Below are 19,756 nucleotides of genomic sequence, written 5' to 3'. Positions count from 1 at the left end.
TGTACCAGGTGTCTCCTCTTTCTATAGATTCGAAAGATTACTGAGTTCCTTTCAGTGTGTGGCCTCTTTATGAACTTTCTGTCTTACATACAGTGTAAACATATTGTGTTACATTGTCCTGATTTCTATGCTCTGTCTTACACAGCCAAGTTTTTGAAGGAAGAGTTTACATTCCACATCCTCAGGCTTTCCTCCCATAGCCTCGCCCCCTCACACACCCAGCTTTTTAAGTTTCCTGGTTGCTCGCTGACCCTCTAACAGCTGTTCTCTTGCCACTTCATCCTGCGTAGTGTGTCCTGTAGGTTTTGACACTTCAACCGCAATCACTGGCTCTTGAAATCATTTTCACCTGTGCTGCTTTTGTTTCACTTTCCCTTTAGTATTCTGTGGCTCTACTACCCATGGGTAGTATTCTCTGTTGTCCTACTATGTGCCTGTGAATCAGGCTCTCCACTGTGGAAATCTATCTGGTGCTGTCTCAGAAAAATAGGAATAGGGCTTCCTCAAGACCCAGCTATTCCATTCCTTGGAATATACCCAGAAAATGCTCCACCACACAACAGGGACATATGCTCAACCATGTTCATAGCGGCCTATTCATAATAACCAGAACATGGAAGCAGCCTAAGTGTCCCTCAGTAGAAGAATGGATAAAGAAACTGTGGTACATTTACGCTATGGAATACTACTCAGCTATTAAAAACAAGAATTTCCTGAAATTTGTGGACAAATGGATTGAACTAGAAATGATCATAATGAGTGAGTTCACCCAGAAGCAGAAAGAGTCAAATGGTATATACTCACTTATATCTGGACACTAGCCCAAGGGGCAGGTCCCATGAAAGTCTTCACTTATCAGGAAAGTGGAACAGAAGGGAGGACATCCTATTGGCACTCTAGGTGAGAGAGGCATGGGAGAATGGGTAAATAGAAGGATCCAGAGGGTCCTAGAAACCTACAAGAAGAACATTATGACAGGCGGATCTGGGCCCAGGGGTCCTGCTCAAACTATGGCACCAGCCAAGGACAATACATGCAGTAAACTTTGAACCCCTACCCAGATCTAGCCAATGGACAGGACATTCTCCACAGTTGAGTGGAGAGTGGGGACTGACTTTGACACGAACTCTGGTACCCCATATTTGACCTCTCTGCATTCTATACTGGGCACTGACAAAGCAGGCTTTGAATCAAACCTGACAAAGTGGGCTTTGGAATTGGCCACGTCCTGCTGTAATTGCTCTTTTTATTTCTTATTGGCTTAGTCACCTTGGGGAAATTACTTATCTCCTAAGATAGATTTTCTTTTTAATCTTCAAAATGAAAATAAAAATAAGATTTCTCTTTTGGAGTTATGGTATGGAAAAAATACAATTATCTTTACAAAGCATTGATCAAAACCCCATGTCAGTCATAAGGCGGATCCTCAGTGGCCATACACCTGGGGGATACTCTGACCCAGTGCTGCAAATTGTTAAAGGACGTGGTGATGACCACACGCCCTCATTTTCCTGCCTGGAGCACTGTTCTCCACCCCACCACCTCTTTCTGCCTAGTCACTTTTATTCCTTTGTTATTTGATCAATATACCTGCCACCTTTCCATATTTATTTACTAATTTATAAAACAAGATCTCTAATGGCACACCTCATTGGTTATGATGGAACAAATGGGGAGAAATAAAAATATTGCTGACCATTGAAAACCCCTTCACAGTTCTCTTTCCCCTCCCCATTTTTAAGACATTACCATTAGATGAGAATTTTGTTTTTAGCCTTTCCACCATGGAAAGGTTGTTTTTTTTTTTTTTTTTTTTTTATCAAAGTCTGTAGTCATAGTGACCCTGCTTTGATGGGCTATAAATAGAGAAAGCACATAATGGAACCACAGTTCCGGCATGCACAAGAGGCACTGGACCACAGGGGCGATGCGCAGAGGACAAGGGAGCATTGGTAAGGATTCTGAGATGCCTGGCACAGAGTAGGCATTCAATAGACACCATGGAAGGAGTTCTGGTAAACTTGTGGTGAATATCATGCCAGTGTATGTCAAAAGAATCGAGTGCCTAGAGATTTCACATGACTTCTGTGACTTTAAGATGTGCTAGTACTGGTATTTATTACTTTGGTTAATATTAGTGTTCATGCAGACATGTTAGAAGCAATTAAAGGTGGTTTTTGTTTGTTTGTTTTTGTTTTTGCCTTTTACATTTTTAGAATTGTCATCAGGACCTTTTGTTCTGACAATGACTACCCATTGTCATCAGACCTTTTAGTTTGTGAGAAATATTTTCAAGTTAGACAACAAAACATTTTCCCTTTATCAGCCCCCCAAAGGATTTATTTAGTCTTGAAATTAGTTTTCAGAAATCATTAATTCTATAATTTGTTGGAGCAAGGCAATTTATATTATCTCGAGAGAAGTGAGTGTCTTTTCTGTCAGGCCATGTCCTTTCTATCTGCTTACTTCTCATGTGACTAGATCAAGAAATTAGAAGTCATTTCACTGAAAAAGCTCCCAGGATATGATAAGAGCCTTTTAGGGAAACCGAGAAGGGGCAGGGGCAAAAAAAGAGATATAAATATAAATTCTTTAAATCATCCCCATTTCTTTAAAATTCTATGGTTTATTTCATATCTGTGATATATCATAGAAAAATATGGAATTCTTATACTTATTTTATATTTTCTGACCCCAAGAAGAATAATCTATACATTTATATTTTACCTTTGGAATGCAAACCATTCACCACTAGATACTTTCAGAGTACAAGAAAGGCACATCAGTGTTCCGTTGTTATAATGCCTGATGAAGGTCTGTTAGCCCACTGGCCTATAGGAACACTCAAAGAACTAACATACTACATTCTAGGCTTGACAGGTATAGATGTAACAAAATGTTTATCAGTTAGCTGTAGAGTTTAAAAACTTTAGCTGATGATCCTTCTAGTCAGCTTTTGTTACCATTGATGAAATTTGTGTTTAAATCTTTGTTAAGAGTAATGTATACACAATTTATGTGCACTGGTATCCGATTTTAAGGCTACCTTTTTTGTGCAACAGGCTATCTTTTTACTATATCTTTAGTTCTATTCTGAACAAAGTGATCTGCATCTTCCTTAATTTTTGATTAAATATCCTGACCCCCAAACTAAAATCAAATATTATGCTTGGCACTGCAGTTGGCTTAATGAGGAGTTCAGGTTAAACGAAAATTTTTACACCTTAGCTTAATGTTTTAATGGTAGTGGGCTCCTTTCTAAGACTTAACAGGAAGAGTAATACAATGTCTGAAATATACATTGTACCATACGGTGTATATTTACTGAATAATACAGCATGAAGATAGTAATAGTCCAAGGAAAGAAAACTTCTTCTTGTTTACTATTTAAGTAAACGTCACAAATAGTTCTCTCATACTACACAGGAAATAGTCAAAATTAAAATGAAATGGCAGCTCTTACTGCTCTGTTAGGAGAGCAGTCTGGATGCCAGCTCTCACACTGGACACCTCACAAAGGACAGTAACTCCAACTCTGCAGGATCTTACATTCCCCACTAGTGTGTGGGTACCACATACCCATGCACACACACAGACACACACATGCAGACACACACATATAAAATAAACTTAGAATCTGAAGTGGCACCTTTAAAATGTTTATTTTATTTTTGTTTGTGTATGTGTGTGTGGGGTGCCATTGGGGACCAGAGGTATTGAACACCCTTACCCCAGATTAACTCTTGTGAACTTTTATGTTTGCTGGGAACCAAACTGAAATCTCCTATGAGAGAGGTAGGCCCTTTTAACTGCCGAGTCACCTTTTTAGTCCCTATTATTTTCCCTATGTCTCCCCTGGAAAAAAAAGAGCAAGAATCCAAAGCTGCAAGTTCTTCCTCAATTTCAAAATGCTGAAGCTAAAACAAAACAAAACAAAAACAAAAACAAAAAAACAAACACATGTGACTTAGGAACTCAGACACAAGAATGACAGCAGTACTTTGGTATTAATGTTGAACTTGACTATAATTTTTGTGTGTGTCTGCATGTGTAGGGATGTTTCAAGTCAACTGAGCCTGCCTGAAATGTTGCCTCTTCTCAATATTCCAAAAGGAAATGGGCTCAGATTTTAAGCTCTGATTAGATGCTACTGAACACTGATGACCCCATGTTAATGGTGTGAAAGTGTGGATGTAAGGGTTTTTTTTGGTGCAATAATTCTTGTACAAAAGACCACCTGGTCATGGTGGTGTCTGCCTGTAAATATCTGTACTTGGAGGAGAAGGCAGGAGGACTGTGAATTCTAGACCAACCTAGGAATACATGGTGAGTCTAAGGCCAGTGTGTGATAAATGATCAGATTGTGGACTGAGGGACCTCTTGCCTCCCTTTCGGCTCTGTGAGAACAGTGATGTGTTTCCACCAGGTGTGAAAGCAGCGGCAAGACACCAGGTAGGGAGCAGAAGGTGAACCGTTAACTGACACTAAACCCGCTGTTGCCTTCATCTTGGGCTTCTCGAGCTCCAGAAATTGTGAAAAATAAATGCTTATGCTTTAATGTGTTACTCTGTCTCTACAGCTTTGCTATAGCAGCCTAGCTCATTAAGAGTTGTCAAGTCTTTAAAACCTCTCCTTCCCTCCCTCTCCCCCCTTCTCCCCCTCCCCCTCCCTCTCATCCCCACTCCCTTCTCCCTCCCTCCAAGGAATTGCTATGTGACCCTGGCCTGGAACTACGGAAACCATGCTGGCCTCAATAAATCAATGATTATACCCCCGAGTTACAAGAGTATAATGATACCTGGGTCTTGAAAGGTTTGTACATTGTGTGTGTGTGTGTGTGTGTGTGTGTGTGTGTGTGTGTGTGTGTGTGGTGTAGTGTAGTGTAGTGTATCTAGGGGGCAATGTGTATATGTGTGAAGGTGAGATTCAGGAAACAATTTTCAGTGTCATTCTTCAGGTCCCTTCCACCTTTCTGTTGAGATAGAATCTGTGATCGTCTTAGAACTGGAGTAGCTTGCTTCACCCTGCAATTCACCTGTCTCCAATCTCCCATTTCACCACTACTGGGATTAAAAGTGTGTGTCTCTGTAGCTGGCTTTTCATGTGAGTTCAAGACATCTGAACTCAGGGCCTCACCATTATAAGGCAAACTTTTTAATGAATGGGGCATCTCCCTAGTTCTTCTGCTGTTTTCTTTTTGAAAGAATGTTTATAATTCTTCAATTTGTAACCAAAAAAGTTATGGTGATATATTTGGTAGATGAAACACTTAACAGTTTGTTTATGCAAATAAAATTTTATTTACTCTAGTTACACTCAGGAAAGCATACAGAACTCTTGGAAGTCACTATGCTTGGTGCCTCTGTGAATGTAAGTCAGAAGTTCTCAGCCTCAGATTTATCTGTATTTGGGGCCAGGTTATTCTTTACTGTAGGTACCTTGTGATGACTGACAGCATCTTTAACCCTTTCTGACTCAGTATTAGTAACACTGATCCAACTATGATCATCAAAAAATGTTCCCAGTTGTTATAAAACATCCCTTGATCACCCTTGGCCAAGAACAACTGTCTAACTGGTTGGCTTGGCTGTAATCTATATTTGAATAGCTCCTTTACCAATTACATTGATGACCTTTGCAAAAGCTATGTACATTTATCTGTGTAAGATAATTCAGATCTTATACATTTGTATGGGACTGTGGAGTCCCAGTGGAGGTATAAAGAAGAGAACTCCCCTAATGAACATGTGGTGTGGTGTGCAGCATCAGAGGGCATCTTCTATTGGCACAAGATATAGGACTGTAAGAAAAAGAGTTACACAGTGATGCATACAGAGAAAATGCTGATAAATTCTACTAGCTTTTGATGTTCCATGTTTTATTGTTAATTGATTATAAAACACTATCCATTACCTTTATTCTGGAAGTTTGGCATGTCTGCGCACACACATTTGGCAATCCTTTGGAATAGCAATGTCCGTCATTCTCACATGTCCTTAGGCCTAGGTAATGGTGTTCGTTCATTCTAACCATGTGACTCACCTAATGAAATTGCTTCTCCTCCTCCTAGTGACAATTAGAAAATGCTGGGATTCATTAAGAAAGTAATCAGGGAAGTTTGTCTTATAGAGCCACAGAAGGGATTTTGGTATTGTTTCTTAATTCATTGGAATTAAAAGTGGAGAGTTTAGCTTGATGAGGATATTTTCTAATTTCCCAAACCTCTCCAGATGGGCTTAGAATGATTATCCATAATGCTAAGTGGGGTCTGGTGAAACACATCTGTAATATCGTCAGTCGGAATGCTGAAGCCAGGGGATTGAGAGTTATGGGGCAAGACTGGACTACCTACCTAGCAAAACTGAGAGAGAGAGAGAGAGAGAGAGAGAGAGAGAGAGAGAGAGAGAGAGAGAGAGAGAGAGAAGTAAAAATGCAAGCATGCTTAACAACAACAAAAATATATGTTCCCATGGAAAGAAAACACATATCCATATTTTCTTCAGGAAAGCATATTTTGTTGAGGCACACTAGATACTCTTTAAAGATAGTTTTAGATACTTTTGTTTTTGTTTTTGTTTTTGTTTTTGTTTTTTGAGACAGGGTTTCTCTGTGTAATAGCCTTGGCTGTCCTAGACTTGCTTTGTAGACCAGGTTGACCTTGAACTCACAGCGATCCAGCTGCCTCTGCCTCCCGAGTGCTGGGATTAAAGGTGTGCACCCCCACAACTGGCTAGATATGTTCTTAAATGCATTAGTGCCCTCATGTCTCAAATGCTAAAATTCATGTTATATATGTGAATGTATCTTTTCTCTTCCCTTCAAATTTATTTTTAAAGCCCCTCACCTGCCAGCTCATAGAACTAAATGGTTGTGATGGAATGGGAGGAAAGTCTCATGGAATAATTATTCCCCAAGTTATATGCAAGGATTAACTGCAATTGCTTTTGATTTTGGAAGAGGACATAACCCATGGTTTAGCACAAAGCACTTCATAGATATTACTGACTTGTCAGTTCTAGTTCTGTTCACTCACTGTTACTGTGTCAACTCTGTGGCTTTGCATTTTCTGCAGAGAAAATATTAAAAATGAATCAAAGGCATTGCCTTGATGTTCGACTGTTTATCTGGGCAGGAGAAAAGCACACATTAGAAGCTTGTATTTTTCTGTCATCATGCCAAATTTCATTTACTGATATTGGAATATAGAAAAAAGAAAAGAGAATTCCACCTTTAATAACATCTGTTTCTCTTTTATAATATTTAATATTAAAATAAAGTAACCAATAAAGAACAGTTTCAGCATACATAGATCATGCAGTATGCTTTTAAGAGGCATTTGTCATTTCTAGCCCCAGTTGTCTTAAACTAACCTGTGGCTTGGATGCCAGTGTCTCCATCAGTTCTCTTGAAAGAGCATTCTGCAGTGTTCACTTACAGAGGTGGCTATTAGATTTCTGGTGTGCAGACACAGCAGGTATTTCAAGGATAATTTATTTCCTTCAGTGCATTTTATCTAACTTATGGCAAGAAGTTTATGTAAAATGTTTTTGTATGTGTGGATACATGTTTACACGTACACATATATTTGTACAAGTGCGTGTGCACATGTCAGCCTAAGGCTGATGATAAGTGCTTTTGTTACTTTACTATTGCTATGAGAAAATACCATGAGCAAAGCAGCTTATAAAGGAAAGGATTTAATTAGGCTTATGGTGTCACAAGGTTAGAGTCCATAATAGCAATAGCGAAGGCGTAGTGGCAGAAGTAGTTGAGAGGCTACATCTCAAATCACAAACAAGCCATGGTGGCAGGAGGGAGAACACTGGGAGTGACACAATTTTTCTGAAACCTCAAAGCCTGCTTTCAGTGACATCTCTTCCAAGAAGACCATGCCTCTTAATTCTTCCAAAAAGTCCCACCAACTATGGGGCTATTCTCATTCAAGCCACCAAAACCCCCTCCCTGGGCCCTGATGGTTCATGGTCCCCCTATCCCTGATGGCTCATGGTCATATCATAATTTAAAATGCAGTTAGTAAAACTTCAGACATTACCGTAGCCTTTCAGTCTCAATGCTGTTTAAGACTCCAGAGTTAAAAGTATCTTCTGAGATTCAAGAAAACTTTTAACTGTAACTCCCTATAAAATAAAAAATAAATTATGAATTTCCAATATACAATGGCACAAATGAACATTACCATTTCAAAAGGAGGAATCGGGGCACAGTGAGGAACTACTGGGCCAAAGCAAGACCAAACTCCAAACTCCAAACAGGGAAAACTCCAAACCCCATAGTTCCATGTTGGATGGCAAAGGGCTTTAGTGAATTTCTGCTTCCTTCTAGTTTTGTTTTCTGTGGCACACTTCTGTCTCTCCAGGCTGGTTCCACTCCCTGTGTGCAGATCTCATTGATAGATACCACAAAGCTCTGGTGCTTCAGACATTTTGGAGTCTCCCTCACAATCCAGGTTTTACTCTCAACCTTCAAGCCATCACTTCCCGGGGGTATCTTTGCAGGGACTTCCCTAGCACACGCTGCCTGGTCTCAGTGGCTCCCCTTAACCACAAAGAATGATTCTGAAACCCTGTTACTTGTATTTCCTTCACAATAAATACCGAACAACACATATGATACTGCCAGATATGAAAAATAGCTTAAGGTGGAGCGGGGGTCCCCTTGAATTACATTTGTGGAAGCTTCCCTTTGTTGTCAATGATTGGCCATCAGAAGCTCAGATGGGTGGGTTCTTCCCCTGAGGGAACCCCTTTGTTTATTCTATTTATCCTCTCCTTATCTCCATTTCAGCCCTAACCTTGACTGGAACATTGAATTTTCTGGTGCCCCCCCCCTTTTTTTTTTCAAATAATTTTTTCCATGCTTGTTCTTTTTCACTGTAGCTCTGCGTGAGACTAACTACTAATAACCACACAATGGAGTCAGTATTAGGCTATCTTGAAATTTCTTCCACTCAAGAAGTTGGTCCATTACTTTTTAATTTAGCCTCAGGCAAATCCTTAGGACAAGGGCAGTAAAGAGCTACATTCTTTGCCAAAAATACCACAGTAATGCCCCTATTTCCATTGCTTATATTGTTCCCCTCTTACACCTCTTAAGCTGAGCCTCTGCAGTCTACATTGTTCTCAGTACTACTGCCTTCCAAGACCCTATTAGAATGGTTTAATGAGCCACCCTAGTCCAAAGTTTCAGCCTAGTATCATCCTAGTTTCAACCTAGCCCAAAGTCCAATAAAGTAGCATGGTCACATCTGGCTCAGAAAATACCTCACTCCTTGACACTAACTTCTATCTTAGTTATTTTTCTATTGCCATGACAAAATACCATGACCAAATCAACTTATAAAAGATAGCATTTAATTTAGGCTTATAGTTTCATAGATTTAGAGTCCATGATGAGAAAGTGAAATGGATGAGATCTCACAAACTGATACACAAGAGAGAAAGAGAGAGAGAGAGAGAGAGAGAGAGAGAGAGAGAGAGAGAGAGAGAGAGAGAGAGTGGTAATGGCACAATTCTTTTGAAACCTCAAAGCCTGCTCCCAAGGACACTTCCTCCAAAAAGGCTACACCTCTGAATCCTTCCCAAAGTCTTTTACCTACTGTTCACGAAGTATTCAAATCATGAGCTTATGTGGGGCATTCCCATTCAGATTACCATGAGTGTCTTGTCTTTCTTGATTACATCTACTTTCTTTGTTGAAGCAGACCCTCACACTGAACCTCAAGCTTGCTGATTTTGCCCAGTCTATCCAGCCCACTTGCAATGGTTATCTCCTGTGTCTGCATGCTTGGTGCTGGGATTGCAGGCTGCTGTTACATGTATCTAGCTTTAAGACGGCTTGTAGGACAAGTACTTTATCCGTGATATTTCTCCATCCCTTTAAATAAAATTTTATGAATAGTTTCCCATGCTTTTCTTATAGCATTTAATATGCATTCCTACCTTTTGTCACCTTTGAAGCACACAGCAAAAGGCAAGGGTATTTCTCCAGCCCGAATGATTAGACATGCAAAGAAATACCTCATTCTGGGGATTAGAGATTCTCTAATTTATAGGCTGCAAGAGAAAGAGAACTGAGATTGCCAGTTACTAAATGCTTGCTCCCTGGACCAACAGGTAAGGAATCCAAAGGGTTAAAATGACTGCAAAGCAATGCAGTAATGTCTCATTGCTGAGCATATGACTTTAGACTATAGAAAAACTATATAATAGTTCACCTATAAACACTGAGGTGAGTATTTCTAAGTACAGAAATACTTATGTCACACACACACACACACACAGACACAGACACAGACACAGACACAGACACACACACACCTACCTAGGAGGCGATGAATAAAACTCTCATCTCAGTTTCCTGGGAAAGACAAAAATGTGAGTGGGAGATGACTCAAGGTGGCATTTGCCATCTGTCAGCCTCCTCTGTTCTGGAAAGATCACTATACATCATGCTAAGACCCATATAGGCTATGAGCTAAGTCTTTGCCTGGTTAATGGGGATATGTATTTCCCATGGTGCTACAGAAAAGACATTTTACTAGATTTTTAATTCGTTTCTCCCCTCAAACATTTTCTTCTGCTAACTAAGATGCTTTATCAGTAGCCATTCCTTTTACTAGCACAAAATAGGATAATATTCTGCTGTATTTTGCCATCCTTAAAACTTAGATTTAAAAAAAAGCCCCAAAGATGTAGATATTTGTATCTTCTCATGCTCTTAGCTCTGCTAAAGGCTGAGTGGGGAGGGCTATTTAAATTTGTTATTGAACATCAATTAGGCAATATAATGAGATCACTATCGATACCAAATTGTTCATATCTAACAATGAAACCACTCTTCTCTAAGGCTGGGTGAAACTTCATTCATCTGAATTAATGTAATTCAGGGTCATGAGGAAGTATCAGTATTTGTAGCAGTCTAGGAAAAGTGAATCAATATTCTGTTTTGCTCCTTTCTAGTCAATGAAGAGACCAACCAAGCCTGCATGGCCAGTGTTGGGCCCTGTCTGCTTTCCTTACATGTGGGATCCATGGCTTTGTGACATGACAGTCAGTGTTTTCAGGTTTTCTGCCTTTGAGGGGGTTGGTTTTGGTGAAGACACTTACACTTTCTTCACAACCCTGCAGCTTTCCTGGTACAATTTCTGCTGTTTCTTCTAATCCCCCAAATGTCCCCCATACCTTCTTTGCAGTACCTTTCCCTTGGCTTCTCCTCATGAGTCAACCAGCACTGCCTCTACAAACATTGGAAGAATAACTAATTAAAATGATGATTCCTTGTTCTTTTTTCTGGCTAGTCATCACATTAAACATGTTGAATCATCCAACAGCTTGTGTGATGTGGGAACAACACACTTCTAGACAGTTGACCTCTTAACAAAAATTACTGATATATTTTTGGCAGTTGCTAAATAGATGAATATCTTTAGAACATCCAACTCGTGAGTCAGTGTTAGACACACGCAAATATTAAACTCCTGTTTTTAATGCTCAGTGTTCTATTCTCTGGGAAGCAAATGTTGATGACGATATCCCAGCATAAACACTCACCCTAATGTATTCCTATTACCTGATGTTATACCAGCTCAGTTATTACACTGGCTATTTAATTACATTCACGCAGAGAATGGGGTCAATATAACTATTAAGTTAAGAGCTGCAGTTGGGATGATAGATTATAAGGACAGTTCGACTTGGTTTGTATATGGATACTGTCAGTACTCTCACATTAAAATATAAAATGCACTTTACCTGTAGCATGATATGGTCACATACCAAGAGGGATACCATAAGATTTTCTGGTACATAGGATATCAGGAGCAAAGCCATACTACATATTAGTCTTTTCCTTTTTAGATCTTGCTCAGCAGCATTCATTAACACTGAGAGCTGAAGATGGCTTGGACCTCTTAGCTCCCTGGCTAATAGTGGCTAAACTATACACATATATATGTATGTGTGTGTGTGTGTGTGTGTGTGTATACAGTATATATGTAAATATAGTATATATACACATATATGTATATACTTTTGTCTTCTACCAGTAGATGCCTTCATCTTGTTGTAAGCTAGTGGTGCCTACAATGAGGGCCCCAGTGTCTTTACTACCAGTATGCTCAGTGCCTGCTCAACCCACATAACAATATGTCCAGCCCATTAGATGGTATGCTTGCACCTGGAACAGAGCTGAAACATCACCTTACTTAATGAGGCCCTAGACGTCTTGATTATTTTAAGCCCCTTGCTTCTTGTACCTGTGGCCATCAGTCCAGACCTTTCTCTTGTGCAGAATGGCTACCCATAGCCTGTAGCCTGTACATGTCACTGTCCTCTCCTGCTTTGTCTAAGCCTGTTCAGGGTTAGTTATGATCTTTTGGGGTAAGAGTTCGCCGTCGTATTTTAGTAACTGTTGTCAGAGCATAGGGCATCATTCCAGCCACCAGGCCTGGTCTTTCCTGTGGCCCCATGACTCCCAACTCTCTTGATGTATATCACAGAAGAGCCTGCAATGACCAGTTCTCCAGGATGAAAGCCCAGCAACACATACTTCAAACAACCTTCAAGGACAGTGAGAAGACCAGCCTATTGCAATTTATTGATGTAGAATGTTAGGTTTTTATTTATTTATTTATTTATTTGGTTACTTGTGTTTCAGAGAACCTCTTATCACAACTACAATTCCCTCAGCGATTTCCTGGCTCATGTGGCGATAATTCATTGCTTCCTCGGTATGGAGAGGGCACAGACAAGGTCATGGCAAACTGCGTCTCTGCTTCTTCCCACAGTCCTCTCTGGACACCAGCAGTCTAAAAATCTGAGAAGCATCTCTGAGATGCAGCTAGTGGTTTAAACCATTGTCGCAGTTACTTTGACACTCACGGTGAATACTAAGCTGGAGGTGAAACGTGAGCTTTAAAGACAGGTTTTGTGACAGGGACCCTCAGATTCTAACTGCATAAACTCTCACTTGGTCAGCTGTTTGCTTTTCTCCACGTTTAGCTGATGCAGATGTTTGTCTTATACCTGCAGAGATGGAGCCGGCTCAGGAATCTCTCCTGCCACTTATGCTGATAAACTGGAGAGGGAAAGCTGTCTGCAGACGGTGTTTCCAGTGTGGGGTTTCCAAACACAGGCAAGTTTTGCTCAGGCTGCCAAACTCACCATGCTCTTACATGAAGCAGGATAAATTTGATATAAGAAACCAATTTATAAGTAATGCCTTTTGATTCACAGTAAGAAGCAGCAGCCTTCTTGGCTAAAGAGCAAATTTAAATCCCCCTATGGAAAAAGAAAGAAAATTAAAATATGAAATTTGAAGAACGTACTTGCTGCAGACTTTTTCTTTTTTCATATCTTTTTTTTTTTTTCCGGTCCATGGCATCTCCCTGGTGGGCTGTTTCAGATGTCATAGAACTATGGTTGTCTACAGTGGTAGGAAGGGCTCTGTTCCGCAGCAGTTTCCTGTGCCCTAAAACTCTTTGTAAGGCTTTTCATTTGCTACAGCTATCTTCCCCTTACCACGGGCAAGGCAATGAAAGTTGAGTGAAGGGCTCAAAGGCAGTACTTATACAATACGGAGCATAACATTGTGTTAAAGACCTATTTTGAGAAAGGATTATTATGAGTGTTGAAGGTGCCCCAAAACCAGAAACCTTAATTCTTCCAAGAAATAGGGATTTTTTTGGTTGTTCTGCGAGACTGTGGCTTTCCAGAATATTCCACCATATATACATTATAGGTAATACGATAGCTCTGACTTGCTTTTTAATCAAGACTGGCTCACCCTTATGGTTCTTTTGTAATTCCATATTAATTTCAATTTAATAGTCTATAATAAATGACATTGGTTTTATGACTGGGATTGTACTGTAATTCACTCTGGGGATATTGACATTTTAACAATATTAATTTTCAAATCTATAGTCTACCTTGCCATTTTTTGTATCCTCTTGATATTCTGTTATTCATGCTTTGTAATTTCTGCTGAATAGATGTTTCACAATGTTGGTTAACTTTGTTCTTGTGTATGTTATTATATGTTTGTTGTGACTATGAGAGGAATTGCTCTCTTGATTTTTTTCCATATAGGCGATTTTTAAGTTAGGGTTGCTATTGCGATGCTGAAACACCATGATCCCTTATCAACTTGACACACAGACCTATCACTGTTAAGCCGTAACCTTTTCTTTCTTTTTTCACCCCTAAGATCATATAATTAATAGTAATATTACAATATAAACATCCCCAAATTTTAAAGCCCTACGGTCTTTGAAAATTCAAACAGTTAAAAACTTTTAAAAATATCCAGTGTCTCTTAAAATCCAAAGTCTCTGTAGAATTCCAAAATATCTTGAAAAGTTCATAGTCACTCAACTGTGGGCTCCTGTGAAATAGACTAAAATAAGTTAATTAATTAAATATTTTCTTACTTCAAGTCAGAAGAGCCAGGGCAATTCACAATCTGAGGAAAGCAAACCAAACTCCAAATGTGTAACTCACTATCCAATGCCTACGATCCACTCATGATCTTCTGGGCTCTTCCAAAGGGCCTAGATCACTGCTCCAGCTCCACCTTCTGCAGTCAACAAATACAGGGCTTGTTAAGCTCTGCTGGGCTCCATTCCATGGCTGTTGCTGCTCTTGGCAGTCATCCCATGGCACTGGCACCTCCAAAATGTTGGGTCTCTTGCTATAACTGCGGCGAACTTTCACCCATAGCTTCTCCTGGGCTCTCCTGAGGGACTCCAGCCCTGCCACACTGTGCCAAGCCTCAGCTGCTCTTCATGACTTCTTCATGCCTTCAAAACTAGTACCACCTGGAGCGGTTCTTAGAACACCAACCTTGGCCACCTCTGGAACACAGCTTCTGCATCCTAACTCAGAAGAAACACTTCCCAGGGACTTCACCTCAACAATACCGGTCCCTTCTTAATCACTGCTAATTTCTCAGCTCTAACTAATTGGCATCAACTATCCCAGCAGAGCAAATGTTTCACTTTAATGGTTCTGGCATCTTGTAAATTGTAGCCAGTTCTTCAGCCCCACATATGAGAACTATAGATTCTTGACTCAAAATATGCAATGGCCCCAATAAAGTCTTTAAGTGTCCCTCAAATTTCCTCCTAGAACTTCACAAGCCAGGGCTCTATTGTCTGCATGTTTATTTTTTATTTTATTTTATTATATATATTATTAATTTATTCATACTACATTTAAATTGTTATCCCATCCCTTGTATCCTCCCATTCCTCTCTCCCTCACGCTTTCCCCCTGCTCCCCTCCCCTATGACTGTGACTGAGGGGGACCTCCTCCCCCTGTATAGTCTGCATGTTTCTTAATACTATTATTTTCCATACTACCACAGAGAAGCTCACTAAGTTTTAAACAATCGATGGCTTTTCTAACCACAAATTCCATAGTCCTTCTACAATCCTCCCTAAGACAATATGGCCAGGTCTGTCATAGCAATAAATTGCTATCCTGGTACCAATACATGTCTTACTCAGGGTTACTATTGCTGTGATGAAACATATTGCCAAAAAGCAACTTAGAGATAAAACATTTTATCTATCATCTGTCTATCTAACTTTCTATCTATCTATCTATCTATCTATCTATCTATCTATCTATCTATCTATCCATCCATCCCAAATCACACACAGTTCAACGAGGAAGTCAGGACAGGAACTCAAGCAGGACTAGAACCTGAAGGAGGATTTGATGCAGAGGCCATGGAAGGACGCTGCTCACTGACTTGTTCTTCATGGCTTGCTCAGCCTGCTTTTTTATAAAACCAGGACTCCAAGCTCAGGCCTGGCACTATACAAAATGGGCTGGGCCCTCCTCCATCGATCACTAATTAAAAAATTTCCCTACAGGCTTACCTACAGCCTGATCTTAGGGAGAGGCATTTTCTTACTTGAAGTTCTTTCCTCTTAAATGACTCTAGCCTGTGTCAAGTTGACATAAAATGGATTAGCACAATTTATTATTATTGTAAAGAAATATTATTGTCTTTTGGGTGTTGGTCCTTGAGCACTGAAAGGATTTTTTTTTTTTGGTGACTTCTTTTAGTTTTCTATATAAAATATCTTGCCATCTAGAAGTAGATATCTAAAATATTATTTATTTTTATATGTGCATGTGCTATGGCATATATGTGGAACCCAGAGTATAACTTTTAAGAATCAGTTCCCACCTTGTACTTTGTTGAGAGAAGTTGTTTGTTGTTGTTGTTGTTGTTGTTTTTGTTTTTTTGTTTTTTGTTTTTTTCTCTTGCTGTACTGCTTATCACAGGTAAACCGGCCTGGGAGCTTCTAATCAATTTTCCTATTCCCACCTCCTATTGTGAAGGGGGTCAGAATGCTAGGACTGCCAATGTGAGCTACTACATCTGGGTTTCTGCATGGTCTCTAGGAAGAGAAGTTAGGTTTTCAGGCTTGTACATCTAGTCGTCTCCTTAGTGCAGAAATACAGAACCACCCTTTCACTACCTCTTTTCCACGGCAAATAATTTTAAGCTTTATCTCCCCTAATTTATATCCCTGGGATTTCCAGTCTTGAGTTATATAAATGAACTGGAGGTGTGCAGCATCTTTTCCTCCCAAGTGCTCCAGGAACAGTACGATGTTAGCGGTGGCTGGGTTGCTTTAGATTATTATTTGTTGTTCATAGAAGTGTAGGAAATGTCTAGAAAGTTATTTTAGCTATTCCATATAATGCGGATACATTTAGTTTCACCAGTGGGAACTCAGTTTCGGCATTCATCAATGCTAGTCAACAACACGCTGCTATTTCTGTCACTAACAGCTCTGCTCTGACATTTAGTATGCTAATTAGTAAAGTGTAGGTTATTGAGTGTGATACAGGTACCAGAAGTGCTTGTATATCTTCCTGAGTATGAAAAGAGCGCCAGCAGACCACTCCCGTTGGCTGATTGCTGTGGTCATTGAAAACTCTTCCTCCTGAGCCTTTGATGAGAATGAGTATAGCCCCCAGCCCACTGGAGCTCAGCTGAAATCACACACCGTGACACAGTAGACAGGCTGAAGTATTGCAGAGTAAAGTACGGTTATTATAACAGGTGGTTTCCAGATTGGCCAATTCAAATAAGTGAAATCATCAGACACGTTGCCTCCCTTGGTTTCTGTTCAGCCATCCAACTCAGTCCTTGACTAATGTTCCAAATGGTGACGTTTCTGGCCATGTTGTAAGTAGCACTGCATATAGTTCTGACACCGTCTATATTGAGATGGGTATTGTATGCATCTCTGTGTCCTTCTTGTTAACAGCAAAGACTTCACTTCAGCCAGACGCCACTCAGCCAAATTATCCTCATGTGACTGGTCAGAATTACATTATACTCTACTGCAATCACTATTAAGAAAAATAGGACTATTTTTCTTTCTTTTTTTCTTTTTTGATTTTTTTTGACTATTTTTCAGATTAGCAAACTAATGTTTACTTGTAAGACATATAATGTTTATATAGCCTCAAAAATGGGATTTTGTGAGAAATAATGAAGGGGAAGCAAACTGGAAAAGCAACCATCATGGAAGATTATATATGAAGCATTAATATATATTATATATATTCCCTTTGTTTACCCTCAATCCCACAGTTTCTCCTGGTCCTTGCTGCCTTTGCTCCTTTCTGGATTGATCTGTCTTTGCCACCATTCTGCCCACATTCACTAAGAGTCTTGAGTTAATTCCCTAACCTCTTGGGAGAGGGAAAGGAAGTTACAGGCTTAATGAGAGTTTCTAGCTTTGATAGTTAACCTAGAGTCACCTCAGGCTCCCTGATGATTTCTTATCTCAGTGCTGTTGATCAGGCTAACTCTGAGATAGATGCTTCAGCAACTATTCCTGATTTGAGAACACAGGGGTCAAAGGAAAATACTTGTTACAGCCATAGAGACACTGAAAACATCTATTAAGAATGCTGTTGGCGGCCCATCCGCTGCCTTTCTCTGACCAGCCAGACTCTTAGCTAAATGAGTACTTGACACTCTTTCTTTTTCAAGCACTCTCCTCCAACATCTCCCCCGGCCCCAGGCTAGGCTGGTTTTAAGATGAAAGAAAACTGCACTGTTTTAAAAAGCCACACTGGAGAACTCATGTCAGATGAGGACATGTTCACTAACTATTCACCTGTCTGGTGTCCTTAGAGAAAGTCCAGTAGAGACTACAGAAGCTAAGATTCAGTTTCCTAGAAATGACAGAAAATGAAATAAACTCTCTACAAATTGCAGAACAAGTTCTTAAAAATCTCGGGTTTATCCACAAGATTTTTGGATGTGGTGAAACAACAACAATAAATAACAAAGGCCAAACAGCAACAACAACAACAACAAATAAAACCCAGCGGGCCTAGATTGGAAGAGTCGAAGATGAAGAAGATTCAGTCAGGGAACTAATGACAGGCTTGGTTGTTCTGTAAGCTTTCATTATGTCTGAGTCTAATTTAGAATTAGTGGCCAGAAACCATCAATAATGCTTTTTGAAAGTCTAAACATGCTGTAAATTATACAAACACTCATACCTGGCAACATTTTGTTCAGCTGTTCCACACAGTAATTTCCATCCTATGCTTCCCGTTCTTTGAGTAGCACACACAAAGCAGACATAAATACAAACGCTGTCCCTCTTTGGTGATGCATGTTTTTGTTGATGGTGTCACTCACAACTCCTGACTGCACTTTAAGACTCTTTATCTTTCCTGCTTCTTCTCTGGTCCCCACAACTAATGATTGACAGATTTACTTATTCTATCTCTAAAGTGCCGATGCTTCTGCTTCTCTGCTTTATTACGTCCTCATTTCTAAGGCTCTCATGGTGAACAGGTTTTGTTGGTTGCCTCCCTCCTGTGTCCCACACTGGATGTAAGAGTGCTCCTCACGTAGGCAGCTGTGGCCCTCTGGAGGCATTTGAAGGCTGTCCCTTCAGTTGTCCCTCCTTGTCTGAAGAATTTTAATCACTCACTGAATCTTTGCGCATTCTATTCACCAACTTCTACTCTCGCTTCCATACTTCTTTGTCCAGACATCCTACGGATGCCCAGGTGGTTTCCTATTTTAGCCTTCTTGGTCCTCGGACACCCACTGTCTCCATGATCTTTCTTTCTTGTCAAGACGTTCCCCATCTTTCAGGGCGTAAGTCAGAGGCCATTTATTCCGTGAGGCCTTGCTTTCTGGCTTCTGTACCCCTTTAGTAAGCTCTCCTCATTTCCCCCCTTCCAGAACGCTCATCAGTGTTCTAGTATCGCACATGTTATGGTCTATTTTGAATTGTAGTTGGCTGTAAATCTGTTTTATTAATAAGTCTCCGTCTAACACCGTTAGTTACCAACAGTTTGTTACTTTGGATTGAATTTGGGATCTTATACCATATTCAATTGGCTTCTTGCATGCAGACACCCATACAGTGAGATCTTTTCCTTTCTAAGTGGTCCGGAAATGAAGAAAAAGCCTGGCACAGGATAAAAGCCACAACTTATTTCTCCTACACCCCACTAGGGCATTTAATGTGCACACGAGAATATCTTTCACACACATCTTAATGATCGCTTTTCATCCTATATGCTTTCAGTACCAACAAAACTTTATTTCTATAACATAACCTTCTCTCCTATTGTCTGACTCCTATCTTGCTTTTCTTATTTATCACATTTTTTTTAAATGTCATGAACAACATTGGCCTTTCCTTTTCACTGTCATTCTCTTTTTGTTAGTACA

The sequence above is a fragment of the Acomys minous genome (assembly GCF_964271855.1).
Source record: "Acomys minous genome assembly, chromosome: 4".
Classification (NCBI taxonomy): Eukaryota; Metazoa; Chordata; class Mammalia; order Rodentia; family Muridae; genus Acomys; species Acomys minous.
The sequence above is the reverse complement of the archived record's forward strand: the minus strand, read 5'-3'. Positions refer to the sequence as shown.